Source organism: Urocampus carinirostris, chromosome 7, assembly GCF_059441175.1.
Source record: "Urocampus carinirostris isolate Australia breed hairy pipefish chromosome 7, RoL_Ucar_1.0, whole genome shotgun sequence".
NCBI classification, from domain to species: domain Eukaryota; kingdom Metazoa; phylum Chordata; class Actinopteri; order Syngnathiformes; family Syngnathidae; genus Urocampus; species Urocampus carinirostris.
Window position 1 is genome coordinate 33,474,110 of NC_142355.1, and position 19,209 is coordinate 33,493,318.

The window sequence follows — 19,209 nt, forward strand, 5'->3', positions numbered from 1 at the left end:
CCTCAATGCGGCAATGAACTGAGCAGTGGTCTCGCCCGGTCTCTGAGCACGCTGACGGAACTTGGTACGCTGAGCAACGACATTAATCTTCGGTACAAAGAAAATTTCTAGCGCATCACAGGCGGATTTGTAAGAAGTGCCAGTGTCAGGAAGGGAAAGAAAAATTCTCTGCCCTTCTGTGCCTAAACAGTGCAGCAGTAGTGCGCGCTTTCGTTTGTCCGGCATTTCGTTAGCAGTCAATGCTAGCAGGTAATTTTCGAACATCTGAATCCACGTGGAGTACAACATCGTAGGCTCACCCGGGGTTTCAAGCAAAGCAGGGGGTTGTGAAATTCCGATCCAAGTCATCCTCGTCGCAGCCTTGTACTTGTGCTAGAGAACTACCGAAGAAGGAGTTGAGTAAACACTCTATGACTGTACCGTCCGTGCCTGTCTCTGAATCCGACTGCAACCCGACTACATACACAACATATTGGCGACGAGGATGGCTTGGATCGGAATTTCACAACCCCCTGCTTTGCTTGAAACCCCGGGTGAGCCTACGATGTTGTACTCCACGTGGATTCAGATGTTCGAAAATTACCTGCTAGCATTGACTGCTAACGAAATGCCGGACAAACGAAAGCGCGCACTACTGCTGCACTGTTTAGGCACAGAAGGGCAGAGAATTTTTCTTTCCCTTCCTGACACTGGCACTTCTTACAAATCCGCCTGTGATGCGCTAGAAATTTTCTTTGTACCGAAGATTAATGTCGTTGCTCAGCGTACCAAGTTCCGTCAGCGTGCTCAGAGACCGGGCGAGACCACTGCTCAGTTCATTGCCGCATTGAGGGAATTAATTGCTAACTGTGACTTTGGCACGTTTGCTGATGATATGATCAGGGATCAATTCATTGAGAAGATGTCCTCTTCGAGAATCAGAGAGCGCTTGCTGCTGGAAACGGACTTAAAGCTTGACAAAGCGATCGCTATTGCTACACAAGTCGAATCTGCTATTTCAGAAGCTAATGCTATTACTCATGTGCACGTGTCCGACACTCCTGTGAAGTTTGTGCAACAAAGAGATAAAAGGAATCAGAGCAGTACACATACACAGCGCTCGAGAGATAAAAGGAATCAACACAAAACCTGCTACCGTTGTGGATCCAACTCTCATCTAGCAAATGACCCCAAATGCCCTGCTAAAAATGCAAAATGCAACCAATGTGGAAAAGTTGGACATTTTAGTAAAGTGTGCCGCAGCGCAATTCCTACTCGATCAGTAAGAGAAGTTACTGTCCCAGAACTTACTGTGTGTCATGTAGCCCCTACAGCTGCAGTCCCAAAGCGCCTTACGTGTACAGTTGCTCTCCATGCGAATGATGAACAGTCAATTACTACTGACCTGCTTGTGGACACTGGTTCAGCAGTTTCAATTCTGCCAGAGAGAATTTACAGACAGTCATTCATGCACTTGCCTCTCTCAAAGCCTACTGTGCGTCTGGTGACCTACATGAAGAAGCCAATTCCAGTGTTGGGCTGTCTTCAACTTACTGCTACATACTGCAACCAGAGTGCACATACTGACTTCTACATAGTTCCTGACGGTACTCCACTACTGGGAATGGACCTGTTCACTGCACTTCGCCTCCACATACAAGATGGGCAGATTGCAACACCTGCCGCATCGGAGATGAGTTACACTGTCAACACTACAAATGCTCTAGGCGTTGCTACAGGTTTTATACACAAAGTTAAAGTGCGTGCAGACGTCCCTCCAGTCCAGCAAAAGCTACGCAGACTCCCATATGCCGTGCGTGACAAGGTGTCGGAGGAGCTGGAAAAACTGGAAAATGATGGCATCATCGAGAGAGTCGACGCGTCTGCCTGGGTGTCGCCTCTGGTGGTCGTGAGCAAGAAAACAGGTGGCCTTCGTGTGTGTGTGGACTTACGTGAACCAAACAAGGCTGTGGTGATCGACAGTCATCCGCTGCCACACATTGAGGAAGTGTTCACTGAGCTCCGTGGCGCTACAATGTTTTCCACGATTGACCTACAAAATGCATACCACCAAGTGCAGCTACATCCAAGCAGCAGAGATCTTACAGCGTTTATAACACAAGATGGACTGTTTCGTTTCACACGAGTGCCTTTCGGCCTGGCATCAGCACCCAGTGCCTTTCAACGCATGATGTCTCAGATCCTGGCTGGTCAAAAGGGTGTACAGTGCTATTTGGACGACATCATTGTTAGTGGGGAGACGCCTGAAATACATGACGCCAGATTGAACGATGTCCTCAAACGTTTACAGGAGAGTGGGCTGAAGCTCAATGCTGCAAAATGCCACTTCAGGAAAACAGAGTTGTCCTTCCTTGGGCATCTCATCTCTGCCTCTGGTATACATCCAGATCCTGGCCATGTACGGGCTGTGGTTGAAGCTCCACCTCCACACGACGCTCAATCTCTGCGATCTTTCCTAGGCCTGACTGCGTGGTACTCAAAGTTCATCCCCAACTACGCCATGCTTGTGGAACCCCTCCGTGCTCTACTCAGACAGTCTGCTACATTTCACTGGTCTGAAGAGGTGCAAGCAAACTTTTCCAAAGTGAAGGAGATCATCGCTACTAGCTCTGCACTCGCCTTGTTCGACCCTTCCCTGCCAACTGTCGTGACAACAGATGCATCAGACTATGGCATCGGTGCTGCGTTGACACAAATGAAAGGTGACATAGAGCAGACCATTGCAATTGCTTACAGGACGCTGACTGCATGCGAGCGAAATTACTCAACAGTCGAAAAAGAGGCTTTGGCATGCGTCTGGGCGACTGAAAGGTGGCGTACTTACCTCTGGGGCCATCACTTCACTTTACGGACTGATCATAGCCCTTTGACCACTCTACTCACATCCAAAGGCCTTGGACGTGCAGGTATGAGGGTAGCTCGCTGGTCTGCCCGACTGCTGTGTTTTAACTACACAATCGAATACAAACCGGGACATGAGAATGTTACTGCAGATTGCTTGTCACGTTTGCCTCTACCCATCACAGACGACCACGAGGAGATGGAGTTGGAGATGGTGGCTGCTGTGTCTCCTGATTTTGCTGCAGTCACTGCTGATGAGCTCTCCAGTGCATGTGAGGAATGTCCAGTGCTACAGAAGGTGCGACAGTACATGCAGAAGGGATGGCCTCGTACTGCAAAAGGCCTTGACCCCCTCATCGTGCCATACTTCCGTGTGCAAAATGAGCTTGCCTTGCAGAACAGTGTCATTGTGCGTGGCACTCATCGTGTTGTGATACCACAACAGCTACAGGGAAAAATGATCCAACTTGCTCATGCTACACACCAAGGGATAGTTCGCACAAAACAAAGACTGAGAGACTTGTACTGGTGGCCTGGAATGGATTCTCACGTTGAGCTCGCCATCAAATCATGCACCACCTGCTTGCAGCATGACAAAACCGCAACCACGCGTACTGCACCATTACAGCCTGTGCCTACCCCAACTGCTGCCTGGGAAAAAGTTGCTGTGGACATTGTTGGTCCTATTCACTCTGCGCCTGCTGATTGCCGCTTCGCCATCACCCTCATTGACTATTACAGCCGATGGCCTGAGATTGCCTTCTGCTCAAATGTTACTTCTGCCTCTGTTATGACTTTTCTTTCCATTGTGTTTAGCAGAGAAGGTAATCCACAGGAAATTGTTACTGACAATGGCCCTCAGTTCGTGTCGACCGAGTTTGAAGCATTCCTTAGTGACAGGAACATCACACACCGTCGCAGCTCTGTGCACTACCCCCAAGCCAACGGTGAAATTGAGCGTTTCAACAGAGTCTTCAAGGACTGTCTACAAACAGCCAACATCGAAGGTAAACCACTGAAAGCCTTCTTCACTGAGTTTTTACAGACTTACAGAGCCACACCACATGCTGTGACTTCAGTATCCCCCGCTGAACTGTTGCATGGTAGACCACTGAATACAAAGCTTCACATCACAGGTCTTCACTCCATGCGTCCCACTGCTGACAAAGGCAACATGCTACAAAACATACAAAACAAACAACGGAAGTCCAAACGATACACCGACAAACGTCGCGGTGCAAAATCACCCAGCTTCCAGATTGGCTCTGCGGTTCGCATCCGCAAACCTGGAATCATTGCGAAAGGACACTCAAGGTTCACCAAGCCACTGACAGTGGTAGCTCAAAAGGGTCCAGCCACTTATCTGCTGTCTGATGGAAAGGTGTGGAATGCTTTCCACCTTGCCCATTCTTCCACCTGTGCTGCTGTTTCAGCGCCACAGCCTCCTGATAATGATGCTTGCCTCCTGCCAAGCGACCAAGTTGCTGAGCCACCCGAAACTGAAACTGTGCCCTCAACACATCCCTCTCCTAGTGCACCGAGAATACGACATGCTCCTGCATGGCTTCAAGATTATGTGACTTAAAAAAAAAAAAAAAATACAGAAAAGATGTGATGATGTAAAAAAAAAAAAAAAAAAAAAAAAGACATGATGAATGTTCATTGTTAAAAAAATTGTCATGTTTGTTTATGATGTGATCTTCATACAGTCTGCTTAAGTTTACAAGGTTTACACACTTTTGCTTACCGATATTGACAGTATAGTTCCTTACGTTATTGCTTACCTCTGATAAATATTTACCTCTAATCTGGTAATGAATATTGAAATGTATGTTTTCTACAAGCTCATACTTACCGAAGAGTTATTGCGTATTTTAGATTAATGCTACTGTTGTGTCCTATGCTAACAAAAAGGGAATATGTGGTGTCGTGTAATACACTCCCCTTCCTGCGGTGTCACTGTATACTTATGCGCAGCCTTGTACTTGTGCTAGAGAACTACCGAAGAAGGAGTTGAGTAAACACTCTATGACTGTACCGTCCGTGCCTGTCTCTGAATCCGACTGCAACCCGACTACATACACAACAGCAACATATCACAATATTGTTTTGATTTCCATATGCTCTTCATGCGCTGTGAAAAAAAAACATTATTTGAATACTTTCCCACGGTACATTATTAAAAACATGAGAATCACTACTTTCCATTCAAATGAATATTTAATCAAATAACTTTTCAAGAAGAAGGCAATAGATCACACAAAAGTTTAATCCTTTTCCGATTCATTGTTCATTGTATTAATTTGGGTTCACCACCACTACCGTCACCTCAAGTCTGCGCGAGCAAGGCAAAGCAAAACACTTCAGTTCACTGTATTTTCCCATTCGAGTTTCATTGAAAACAATTTGGTCAGGAACCAGTAGCCGGAATGTACTTTGGCGATCTGATGTGTCACGATTCCCCCGATGGCGGAAGAACGTGCGCAAGTAGAGCGAAAGGCAAAACTTCCTGAGGTCAAAGCGAAATAATGCACTGGAGGGCTCTCTAACAAAAAAATGCTTTTGTTTGGCTTAAACGGAGGTTGAGGTTGGACTCCAACACTCCCACGCCACCTCCACTCCTCATACAGTCTGAGTGTGTGTTTTCTTTTCGAACACAAGGTGGTGATTGGCAGAAAGAAGGTTTCGCCAAGGCTCACGTATTGTAAACGTCAGCTGTGTGTACATTGGGAAAGACCTTACGTAGAAGGCAGCATCGGGTCGTACAGATTCCCGCAACGTTGCCTTATAAACAAATCACGCGTCGATGATAAGGGAAAGAGGGTAACTCGAACCAAATTCTGGTTCTGATGGTCCGTTCCTTTCCAGTCTGACCCTGATGTGGCTCGGGGATTAGGTCTGAAACACAAGCAAAATTATGGCTCTGGTTTGGCCGGGGAGAAGGCAGTGACCCCGGTGTGTGGTTTTCCTGGGCTAGACTGGTGAGAAGAATTTGCCTGACATGAAGCTTGACAAACTACGGCTAATTTAAATATGGACTGCGGTTGGCTTTGATTTAGGGCGGATCCAAGATGTCCAATCAGTTAAACCAGTGGTACTCGTTACACAGTTATCGGTCGATCACACTTTTAGTGACCGCATTAGTAAGTACGGGAAAGTTCATTTAGTGATTTGTATTTTTACAAATGTATGCAGCCAAATGGATACCATGAGTGGATATAGAAGGAAACAGGAGAAAAAGTTTATGATGCTTGTATTACAGGACATGGTGGCCATCGTGCATGGGTCTAAGCTGTAAGTAAGTGCCCGTTGAAAGTTAGAAGCACCAACAGGACTAGCTACCTTCACAAAACAGACTCTTAGTAGTCTTAAGATGGCTGCCTAAAAGGTCAGCCTCTTCGAAGAGTGTCTCAAGTTTCTAAACCTAAAATCATGTTTATGAGATAGTACATGCGTTTTGCTTAGTTTTTTAATCAATGGGCTTTTATCTAATTGAATGAAGCATTTTTACTCCACTAGGGGTCGCTGTATAATACACGCAGAGGCTTTAATTATACATTGCACGTTTGCACGATATTTGGAATGACCTTTTGTAACATGGCACCGTACTGTCAGTTCTTGTTAAACCAGCTCGGCCAAGACAAGAAAATAAATGGAAGTGGGTGTATTTTAAGACCCCTGAGCAGATGTATCACCCTAAACTCAAACAATCAGTTAAGAGAGCTCACAATTTGCCTTTTTCTGCATCGCACTGTGTGGTCTTACACCCTATTTAGACTCACGAGTGACCACTGTACAATTAGCCAGGCCGTGTTTCTCAGCAACTTTATAGAAGGAGGGGAAATGGAGGTCCTGGCACCAGACTTGCCCTTCCAGTTTATCGTTTTTTTCTCATGCTCTTGATTATCACATCGTATTATGCAATTGTGAAAACCGATGTAAAGGTCTTGTTCAGATCAAGTTCAATGCTGCCATTCTTGGAATGTAATTCAAAAATAATGTATGGAGCCCTGAAAATTAAATTGAAATCTTTTTAAATAGCTGTTTCTTTGACAGACGTGTAGACCACATAATGATTGTATTAAGAACATTTAATTTATTTTATCTTCTTGTCTTGTTGAATAAGATCAGTGGCCCCAGATAGAACCTGAAATTCAAATACATTTTTGACACATATAAGTCAAGCCAAGTCATGTTTATTTGTATAGCCCTTAATAACAAAGAGTCTCAAAGGGCTGCACAGATCAAAGACTGTTGCAAACTACAGACTATTATGACACCATCCTCTGATCTAAAACCTACACGAGGGCAAATAATGCACATACAGGACTGTCTCAGAAAATTAGAATATTGTGATAAAGTTCTTTATTTTCTGTAATGCAATTAAAAAAACAAAAATGTCATACATTCTGGATTCATTACACATCAACTGAACTATTTCAAGCCTTTTATTATTTTAATATTGCTGAATTTGGCTTACAGCTTAAGAAAACTCAAAAATCCTATCTCAAAATATTAGAATATCATGAAAAAGTATACAAGTAGGCTATTCAACTAATCACCTGAATCATCTAATTAACTCGAAACACCTTGCGAGGGTTTCCTGAGCCTTAAAAACACTCAGCTTGGTTCAGTAAACTAAATCACAAGTATGGGTAAGACTGCTGATCTGACTGCTGTCCAGAGGACCATCATTGATACCCTCCATCAGGAGGGTAAGACACAAAAAGAAATTTCTCAAAGAGCAGGCTGTTCACAGAGTGCAGTTTCAAAGCATATCCACAAAAAGTCTGTTGGAAGGAAAAAATGTGGCCGGAAACGCTGCACAACCAAGAGAGATGACCGCAGCCTTAACAAAATTGTGAAGAAGAGCCGCTTCTAGAATTTGGAGGAGCTTCAAAGACAGTGGGCTGAAGCTGGAGTCCACGTATCAAAAGCCACAGTTCACAGGCGTGTCCGGGAAATGGGCTACAATAGCCGTATTCCCATGGTCAAGCCACTTCTGAACTCAAGACAACGGAAGAAGCGCCTGACTTGGGCTATGGAGAAGAAGCACAGGACAGTTGCAGAGTGGTCCAAAGTCCTCTTTTCAGACGAAAGCAAGTTTTGCATTTCATTTGGAAGTCAAGGCGCCAGAGTCTGGAGAAAGGCTGGAGAGGAGCAAAATCCAAGTTGCTTGAAATCCAGTGTGAAGTTCCCACAGTCAGCAATGGTTTGGGGAGCCATGTCAGCTGCTGGTGTTGGTCCACTGTGTTTCATCAAGTCTAGAGTAAATGCAACTGTGTACCAAGAGATTTTAGAGCACTACATGCTTCCATCTGCTGAAAAGCTCTATGGAGATGAGGATTTCATTTTCCAGCATGATCTGGCACCTGCCCACAGTGCCAAAACCACCAGTAACTGGTGCACTGACCATGGCATCACTGTCCTTGATTGGCCTGCTAATTCCCCTGACCTGAACCCCAACGAGAATTTGTGGGGTATAGTTAAGAAGAAGATGAAAGACACCAGACCTACAAATGCAAATGAGCTGAAGGCCGCTATCGAAGCATCCTGGGCATCAATAACACCTCAGCAATGCCACAGGCTGATTGCCTCCATGCCACGCCGGATTGATGCAGTAATCCGTGCAAAAGGATTCCCACCCAAGTACTGAGTGCATCAATGGACATTTTCAAATGTTTGATTTAGTTTTGCTGTTATAAAATTATTTTTTTACTTGGTCTGAGGAAGTATTCTAATATTTTGAGATAGGATTTTTGAGTTTTTTTCAGCTGTAAGCCAAAATCAGCAATATTCAAATAATAAAAGGCTTGAAATAGTTCAGTTGATGTGTAATGAATCCAGAATGTATGACATTTTTGTTTTTTTAATTGCATTACAGAAAATAAAGAACTTGATCACAATGCTATAGAATAGAAATGTGTTTTAAGCTTAGATTTAAGCATTTCCACTGAGGTTGCAGATCGAATCTCAGGGGGAATAGCATTCCACAGCACCGGGGCCCGAGTGGGGAACGCTCTCGATCTTACGGATCTCTTCTTGGCTCTTGGGATCACGAGTAGACCAGCATTTTCAGAGCGAAGGCTCAGGACCGGAACATAGGGGGAAATTAAATCTGTAAGATATGAGGGAGCAAGTCCTTGCATAATTTTGTATACTACCAACAGAACCTTGAAATCACATCTTAAGCTAACAGGGAGCCAATGCAGGTTAGCTAAAATCGAGGTAATGTGATCATTAGTCCTCTCAAAATAATGTCCAAGAAAAGACGGAAAGACATTTTGAGAAATTAAAGCAATGAAACAGTCTTCTGTCTCTTGACAGTCTCTGAATTGGGCCAACTCTCAGAATATGGCACTCCATCTCCTCCCTAGAGGGTGCCAACCCAAAGGAAGTGGCTGGAGAGTACCCGCCTGCACCTATTCAGTGTCCACACTTGCAACTCGTTATTCTGACTCCCTATTTTTACTGGCTCCAACTCCAGAGGATGCCAGGTCATTGCTATTGTCTTACACATATGTCAGGTTGGGTTTGTTTCTTGCTAGGGAATTTTCTTAGCTTTGAGACCATTTTTTTTGTTCGTTACTGTTAAGTTTAAACCCTCTTCAGAGCTCTTTCTTTGTATTAAATCTTCAAGGTTACAAAAAGCATATCAGCCCTAAGGGGTGTGGGACCAATGTTTTTGTTTTTGTTTGTTACTGTTAAGTTTAAACCCACTTCAGAGCCCTTTCTTTGTAGTAAATCTCAAGGTTACAAAACACAGTTCAGCCCTAGGTGTCACGGTTGCCATGGCGCCCAATTGGCCCTGCCCATGCGGCGCCAGCTGCGGCTTGTTGACAGATTGGCTTTCCGTCTATTTAAGCTCAGTGCTCTCACTCTTACTTTGTCAGTCCGTCAACGAACCTCTGCCCTCGGTCCTGTTTCCTGTTGGTATTTCCTGTCCGGTATGGTTCCCCTTATTTTTTGTTCTATGTAATTCCTGTTTCCATTTTCGTTCCTGTCTAGTTTGCCCTGTTTAATTTTGATATCCTGTTTTGATATCAATTTTGTCGGTCCCGTTGTTTAATATCGATTTCCAGTTTCGTTCCCGTCCTGTCCAGTATCGACCCCATCTGTCCAATATCTGCTCGGGCAATTGGTATCGATCTCGTCGGCCTCTGGCCAGACTGCTGCCTAACGTGCATGACTACCCATTTCCCGTAAAATAAAAGGCTTGTGTGAGAAACGTCACGCATTTGGGTCCTGATCCTGTTACGGTTCCTGACACCAAGGGGTGTTCGTTGGGGTTGTCCATCGATTCGATGATGACCATCTTCTTTTATTTGTGAGTCTGCTGATGTTTGAACAGTCCGATCCTGGATTGTGGTCGGAGACTCAGGTAAAAGAGGATACCTGCGCAATGACGGTTTTTAAAGTGGCGTAAGGGGTGCGCTTTCCCCAACGCCACTATCTTGATTGTAAAGAAGATGGTTCCAGTGGCAAGGGCGACCCTAGACGACCGGCATCTTTCTACAACTGCAGGCGGCTAACGGGATCCAGGTCTGTAGGAAACCGCCTCAAAGCGTGCCGCCACCAGCTTTTGGGATCACTCTTAGTCTGGACTCTACCCTTCGACCTGTTCGGCTTGGGTAACCCTACCAGGAGTACGAGACTCCCGCCGACATAGCTCTAGGGGTCATGGAGACGCGCAAAGTGCCCCACCACGATAAGGTGGTGATCCGTCGGGACACAAATCAACAGGTATCAAAGAACAGCAACATGGTTGAACAATACTGATAATGATTTAAATAGTCCATGATAAAAACAAATTAACAAACCACAGTACGATTTAATAGTCAAAACAACTGACAGTGGGACAAATAATGACCAACTGTGCGCAATAATAATAGACAAAACAACAATCAGCCCTGGCCTCCTTAGCAAACTTGGCTAATAGTAAAAAAAGACACATGATTTACTTCACATATACTTTGTACCTGGGTTTTGTTATCAAACATCCACCTTTTATTTATGAACGCCCGTCTTGACTCCTGCTACCCCGCATACTCGGTCCAACCCGATTCAATTCAAAAGTAAGTCACATAACAATCAGGACGCAAAATGAATTAAAAAGAAAATCTGCCCCGAATTTCAACACAATGGCTGTCAGGAACGGTCAAAAGCCGAGGTAAAAGCACAGCCAAGTAAGTAAGCATTGAAAAGGAAATTTAGGATATAGGGACCATGTCTAGTACCAAGCAACCCTCATTAAAGCTCTTCGGGACAAAAAGCAGAGAAATCCAGGTCTTGAATCGGAATTTGCAACATTCAGAGTCAATTTTCATACCATTAAATGACTACAGACAATGTTTGATGGTGCTGATTCACAAACACTGACAACTTCTGTCCTATTCATTGACTTCAGGGTACGGCTAATAACCAGTGCTTCATGTCCTACCATGTTACCGCTGCCTCGGTTATTTTCCACCTTGTAAAACTCAAAGACCTCAATCAATCAAGACATCCACTGCGGTTGGCTTTACCTCTCTCGATTTATGTCTGGGGGAAAAAATAGTAATCGTATTTTGACTGAGTCGGGACTAGAAAGTACCGATGTGGGTTCAAATGTTGGTCAGAGGACATGCTACGGTGAGAAAATATTTGTAAAGTAATCCTTCGCTATAATTCGGTTCACCTTTCACGGTCTCACTGCTTCACAGATTGCATACATTTTGTTCTATATTCTGATTGGCTGGACAGTCCCTAACGAGTATTCCAATGTAATAAATAAATACTTACAGGTACAGTGTAATTTTATTTGTTAAATTAATTATTGAGTCCATACAAAAGGTTTTTCTTTTGGTTTTAATGTATATAAGGGTACAGAAGACCTTAGGGACCCGACAATGCCGTATGGATGGAAACCTATTATAATGCATATCCATTGTGTTCCGTACCGCAGATTCAAATAAAACAAAAAACAATATAGTGTGCAGTAAGTACTAATATGTAATATAGGTGCCTACAATTTTACCTTTGCTGTGACAGGACTTTAGCTAGTAGAAAGGAGTTAATGTGTCACGGTTGCCCATTGCCCTCAATTGGCCCCGCTCATTTGGCGCCAGCTGCGGCTCGTTGCCTGATTGGCTTCCCTTCTATTTAAGCTCAATGCTCTCACTCACCCTTTGTGAGTCCGGCAACGAACCTCTGCACCCGCAAGACGTGTGTTTTGGTATCGTGCTTGTGTATCCTTTCCGGTTTCGATCCCATCTATCTCGCTCTGTTTGTTATCTGACTCCAGTTCAGTATCTGGTATCGATCCTCTCTGTCCTGTCCTGTCCGGTATCGATCCCGTCTGTCCGGTATCTGTTCGTGTATCTGGTATCAATCCTGTCTGTCCCGTCCTCTCCGGTATCGACCCCATCCGTCCGGTATCTGCTGGTGTATCTGGTATCGACCCTGTCTGTCCCGTCCTGTACGGTATCGACCCCGTCTGTCTGGTATCTGCTCGTGTATCTGGTATCGATCTCGTCAGCCTCTGCCTTCCTGTTTTTCCACGCCGGACTTCTGTCTTACTTCTTCCTCCCAGCAATTGCCGAATCACTGGCGTTTGTGTTCACGTGCATGACTGCCCCATTCCCTTAAAATAAAGCTTGTGTGAAAACGTTGCGCAGCTGGGTCCTCCTCCTGTTCGGGTTCTGACATAATGTTTAAATGCAAAAAGGTGGAGGTGATGGTAATTTTAAAAGTAATAAGATTATAAAAATTTTAATTGTCTTCTTTTTAATAATAATCCTGGTCATTAAGTAGTTACAGTTGTACTGTATAGCTTTGTAAGGTTAGTTATTCGTGTACCTGCAAGCCTGGGGACTCATAACGAATAAATATGGTATAAAAAATGTTACAGTATTATATCATGGACAGTCTTTACGAAGCACACCTGATTCTAAACTGAGCAGAAGTAGTTGGGAGTATTTGGAAAGTTATTTAACCGATAGCATATTTACATTTTAATGCCGTGACACAAACAAATAGCATAACAGCATTTCATATGTCGTCAACCAATTTTAGACAGGCATTTCAGAGACACGCTGAACACGGCAGAGTTCTATTTTTTAAAAGTTTTTGGGCAACATATTTTTTCTACACCGTTAAGGCAGGGGTGCTTTATCCCTGGGGACTATTCATTGTACTCATTACTTATTTCCAGTTGTCATTCTGCTGAAACATGCGTGCAGGGGTTCTTCGCAGGCTATTACTGCACTAAACTTCTGATATATGAACAATATTCTGCCTTATCGCCTTTGTAGCCGTCGGGAAACATTTAAAAGAATAACCCGTTAGCCACACCGCATATACCACCCAAGCTTAACCGATCAATTAATTAAATGTGCGACGTCGACGGTCCGATGGAATGAGGTCACGAGCCCATGTGGATCTCCATGTGTGATCGAAGCCGACCATAGCCAAGCATGTCAACGTCTGATTGGTTTCACGAGCTTGAAAGGACAGACGGCCGTTCCTATCACAATACGGCTCACTAGCATAAATATCACAGCTATGTATCGTTCAAGAAACCATATTGGGCTCAATCCAGGGTTTCAATGCGTCAGGTCTATTCCGCCAAAAGTCTATTAGCACAGTTGAGTGTGGTACGGTGTGAGTTCTGGACCGACGGGGAACTGGGAAACTGCGGGTAACTGGCTTTAATGGATCTACTTGAATAAAGAAAGAATGTGTAAGATGAATGAGATGGAACAATAAAGGCCATTAGGATGACATTTTCTGGGCTGGAATCCTTTACCCTCATTGTCACGTCTCATAGGTCGTGGCAGAGGTTGTTTCTCTCCGTCTTGCGCCTTCTCCAGCACTCAGCAGGTCTGCTCCTAATTGCCAATATCATTGGCGAGACTTTCTCTATTATTCTTCATTTCATCCCACAGACAGTTACGGTAGTTTTTCGGCATTTTCCGAGGCGTACAGCCACAAGCTCTATAAAGCAAAGTGCGCCATCATCACTCAGGAATCCAAAGACTGAGTTTTATTACAGCGCAAACAATTGCGGGAGATGCGTATGTGTTAATCGGGAGGGAATGACAGCAGTTCGCAGGAACGAACAGCGTGAGAAAGGAGAAACGGACCCCGCCTGGGGTAGGGGGCTGGTTTGGTGGTCGGCACTTCTGGCTCAGAATTCTCAAGCGAGGGGTTCGAATCTCTGAAGTCTTTTGATGTTCTCCTTACATTGTAAATGCACAGATTGTAATCGTCCAGCTGATCCCTGATCTTTCATTTTTGATGATCCAGATTTTACGGTAGACCCCTAGGATACAGCAACCTCACCTTGCTACGTTGTTACCTTACTGTGTGGAATAAGATGTATTTTCAGCAACTCTTTACGGCTTTTCTGCACTACACGACATCAACAGTAAAATGTTTCACGTGGCCAAGAACGTGAAAAATTTTAGCTTTGTGGTAGTTGTTTGTACGGAGAGTTTAGTCTCCCAGATGATTCTCTACCATAGTTAGTCATTATATGGAATTCGGGTCTGTTATCGATTTGCATCGCGGCGTCATGAAGATGCCTATATGATATTGGCTGAACTACCTTCTACAACGCCTTTCTCTTCATTCAAGTCAAGTCAAGTCATGTTTATTTGTGATGCCCTTAATCACAAAGAGTCTCAAAGGGCTGCACAGACCACAGATCATTGTAAACCAAAGACTATTATTAGACCATCACCTCATCTAAAACCTACATGAGGGCAAATAAAACACAGATACACAGATATTATTAACATAAAATATAGATTATTCATATGCTATAGGATAGAAGTGTGTTTTAAGCTTAGATTTAAACATTCAGTTAAGAATCTCATGCCCTTTGTATAGACATTGCAAGTCGTCGATACAATTCTGTATATTTTATAGTCTACTCATTTGCAATAGGTCACAAGGCTTGAAGTGATGTTTAAGGGGGAAGCAAAAACAACGATGAAAACAGAGATGGTGATAATAAAGAAATACAAAGAAGTCTCAAAAAAAGCCACCCTTGCGAAGTTATATGGCCATAACCAATCGCCAATCAGGACAATTATTTACTAAAGGGAGAATATCAAAAACACAGTCTTTTAAAGGCAATCCTCGCAAGTTTTAAAATCAGTTTGCATCCATCCCGTGCTCTGCTGTACCAGCTCAAGTCTTTTAACACCAAGCAAAATAAAATGTATTTTTTCCGTTTCGTGTACACATATGTTTAATCATATACACAAATTTTACACAAAACTAGCACTTACTATACAGTATGCGACGCAATTTAATGGTTGTGTAATTGGCATATGTTACCTTAAAATAAAAATTCATTGTTTTAGTAATTTCCTCGCCGTGGAGCGGTGGAACTGAATTACAACCTCTGCATTGTCCCTGTGCGTGCAAGGAAGTATGTCCATTTGGTCTCATGTGTTTTGTGGACTTAAACTGTAAACTGTTTCTCTGTGTCTTCAGGTGATTCCAGTCGGGGGTGCTTGGGAAATATGGGGTACCAGACTGTCTGATCCAGGCTTTTCAGTCCCTAAATGACCGTTTCCAAAGTTTGTGGCAGTTGGATTTTTTTCGAGTCAGGGTTGAACTCCCTCAAGATCCCTTATGATTGGACAAATTAGCAGGGGATAGGAAAGCATGGGCTGCCATCTCGACTCGACCCAGATTCCCCTATCCCCGCCACTTTGTCCAGCTCATCCGACTGGATCCTGTGACGTTTTCATGCCAGCCTATAGACATAGTCTCTCCATGGTGTCCTGGTGTGTCCCTGGGGCCTCCTGGATCATGTTGGCGTCCAGATGTCCTTGACAACTCAAATGATAAACGACACAGACACTTGCTGTAATGTTGCACTTTGTTGTACTGAACTGATGACCTTTAGATTTTCTACAGAGCATCTGCAATACTCATGTTACCGCTAATTTCTCCGTACCCACTGAGGGTGTTCGGATTTCCTTTATAGATTTCTTTCCCGCCAGTCTTGGTAACTATATCACTCTTTAATTGTGTTTTGTAGAGAGGGACAAGGCTGTAACCGTTTGTCCCGGTGACCACAAGAAAGGCAAAGTGAAGAAAGGAGGTTGAAGGGAAAGAGCGTAACCCCTGGTTCGATACGGAGACGAAAGATCAATGGCTTCCAGAGCCTCGCTCGGCTTAACCGTCTTATCGGAAGCATCTGCTTGGATCTTCACCACAACAAGACGGTAGGACACAGAAGAGGCCTCTACGAATGTCACACTAATCAGATGAACAGCAAGATGTCTTGTTTTAGTTATGTTTTCAAACACGGGTTCCTGGAAGTTTACAGACCGTATAGATGTAATTTGGTCGAGGTTATTAGTAACTTATGTCGGCTTCACATAGATGGTTTTTCGTGTGTAAGGTATGCAGTGGAAACAAGAGAAAACAATCAACTAAAAAAGTGAAGAGTGTTGAGGCCAATGTGAGCGAACCATGAAGTGAAGTGGACCAGTTAGATGCGTGCTCAAAGTCAACACATGGAAGTGGCATCTCCACTGTAACCATTAACCTATTCCTACTTTGTGTTACAAGATGAGGGCTTTGATTTGTTTCATTAGCACACGTGAAATATAAAGTGACAAACATCTTGTCTTTTGTTAAACAGTAGTCCCTCGAGTAATCCGTTCCGTAACCACCTGTATATAGTGCATTTCTGCGAAATATGTACCATATACATACATTTATTGTAGTGTAACACAGTCTGTTTACTTGTGTGGATATTTTTATGCAACAAAGCACTCTGCACTAATACAGAGACCAATGATACAAACTCTACAAAAGTCTGAAGTGTATTGATTGATTTCTCTGGAACAGTTGTATCCATCCATTTAGAATGTAAGTTCATGCTTCTGGCAAGCCATGTACAGGCACAACTTGTAAACACATGGGAAACCGCAACGTAGTGGACAAGCTTAATCGATTTTGGTGAGTGACGTGGATGAAATACTCCGTTTATTTAATGTCAAAAGATAAATATGGAAACTGCGCAAAATATATTTTTTAATTAGGGAGGACAGTACCAATCAGCTAATCTTTGCTGTTGAGAATTTGAAATCAGAGAATTCGTGGAAATCTGGTTTTACATCAAATAGTATTTAAATATTTAGTTCATTATAAAAAAGAATAGTTTGCGATAAATTTGCTTAGATGCCTATTGATCAACAAATTGTTGAAACTCTACCTTAAACGACTTTTAAGTACTCAAAGTTTACAAAAAGTCGGTCCTCCAATTTCCTTGCAAAAGGTGATCCGAGGTTTCCATAGCAGTTACACGGAATGTTCCTTATTACGAGCCAATGAAGTGTCACATCATTTTAAAGCTCTTATTTTGAAGGCCAAATTCCCACACGTTGCTTTCGTGCGGTAATTCTAAAATACATTCAAAGTGGCTATAAAAAAAGTTATCATGGTAAACATTAAAACGCCTAGCTTTATTTGGTCGTAACTTCATTGAACTGACTCATTTCATGTAATCCCAAACATTTTTGGTGACTTCCTTGCCTTTCCTTTTCATTGTGTTTTTTTTCAAGGATAAACCCCTAGGGGACACCTTTTAATTTTATAGGGGTCCTTAGTTTTTATTTTATCCATTTAATTACGGTATTTCTTTATCTTTTTCATGGATAGCTCCATAAGGGACTTCTTCACATTTTCAAGTGGGTCCTTATGGTTATTTGTGCCCCCAAACCATTATATTATATTTCAATGATGGCCCCTCTAGGGACTGTATTTAATTTTTCATTTTATTTAATTTTCGTTTTTATTTTCATTTTTATTATTTTATGTGTTTATTTGTTTTCAAGGATACATTTTTAGGGCAGCTTCTCCTTTTTTCTTTTTCTGTTTTAAAGGATGCTCCCTTGTGGGACAAAATGTCATTTTTTTATCGTTTTTCAAGGATAGGCCTTTAAGATGTAGGTTTTTTTATGCATATGTTTTGTTTTTATTGCTTGTTTTGTTTTTTTTACCCAAGGATAGCCATTTGAGGGACAGTGTTTCATTTTCGAGTGGTCATTTTTTGAATTATATTTATTGAATGTTTTTCAAGGATAATTCATTCTTGGACAACATCAAATTTTTGAGGAAGTCTTTATTTTTATTTTATTTATTTTTCTCTTTTTTCCCCACAAGGATAAATAACCCTTTGAGGGACAGAAAGTCATTTTTTAATATTTGTATTATTTTTATTTTTTATATATACAGTATATATTTTGACCAAATATAGGATAGGCCCTTAATGCATCTAATTTTCGAGGATGATTCTTTTGTTTTATTTACATTACTTTACCCAATAGCATTTGGGGGACAGCATCTCATTTTAAGGGATCTCATTTTTTATGTATATATATATATATATATATATATATATATATATATATATATATATATATATATATTATATATATATATCATCATCATCAGCTGCACCGATTATCCTCAGCAGCGTCGCGGGGATGCTGGAGCCCATCCCAGCAATCATCGGGCAGTGGGCAGGGAACACCCTGGACTGGTCGCCAGCCAATCACAGGGCACACTGGGACAGACAACTCACTCGCTCAGTCACACCTAGGGACAATTTGGACCGGCCAATTCACCTGAAATGCATGTTTTTGGAATGTGGGAGGAAACCGGAGTGCCCGGAGGAAACCCACGTAAGCGCGGGGAGAACATACAAACTCCGTACAGTAAGGCCGGGTGCTGGATTTGAACCCACTCAGGAGGTTCCCGCGACCTCAGAACTGTGCCGCACACGCGCTAACCACTGCGCCGCCATGCTGTAAAATATTTTCAAGGTTTTTCCCTTGAGAGACAGCATCTCATTTTTGAAGGGGTCTTTATTTTTAATTATATGTATATGTTTTTGCACAGAACAGCTCATTAAGATGAGCATCTCACTTTGGAGGGGGTCCTTTCTTTTCTCTATGAAAGGCCGTAGGGCGATTTAGGTGCCTATCATGTCGTGACACGAGCCAATGCACACTGAATTTTCATGAGTACACCTCAGCTCTGTTTTATGGAGTGGGAGGATTCCATTGTGTACTCTGGTAAGAGCTTGAGCTCAGTAATGACTGCAAATGCTTGCTTTTCAAATGTATAAGTTATGGGAGGACACACTTGTGGGCTTTATGGGTGTGTAGCCCCCCTTTCTAACTTTTACATGCATTCGGCATTACAGACTACGTACTTTAACATTTTTGCATATTCTTTGGAGATGTTGGCCTGCTTTGACCTCAAAATGTGCCTCGTGGTCCTTCTCTGGATGCGTTGGCATTGAGTAATGTTCAGGCCATTGTTAAAGGTGCTGCCTGGTGCTCCATTGTGTTGTAT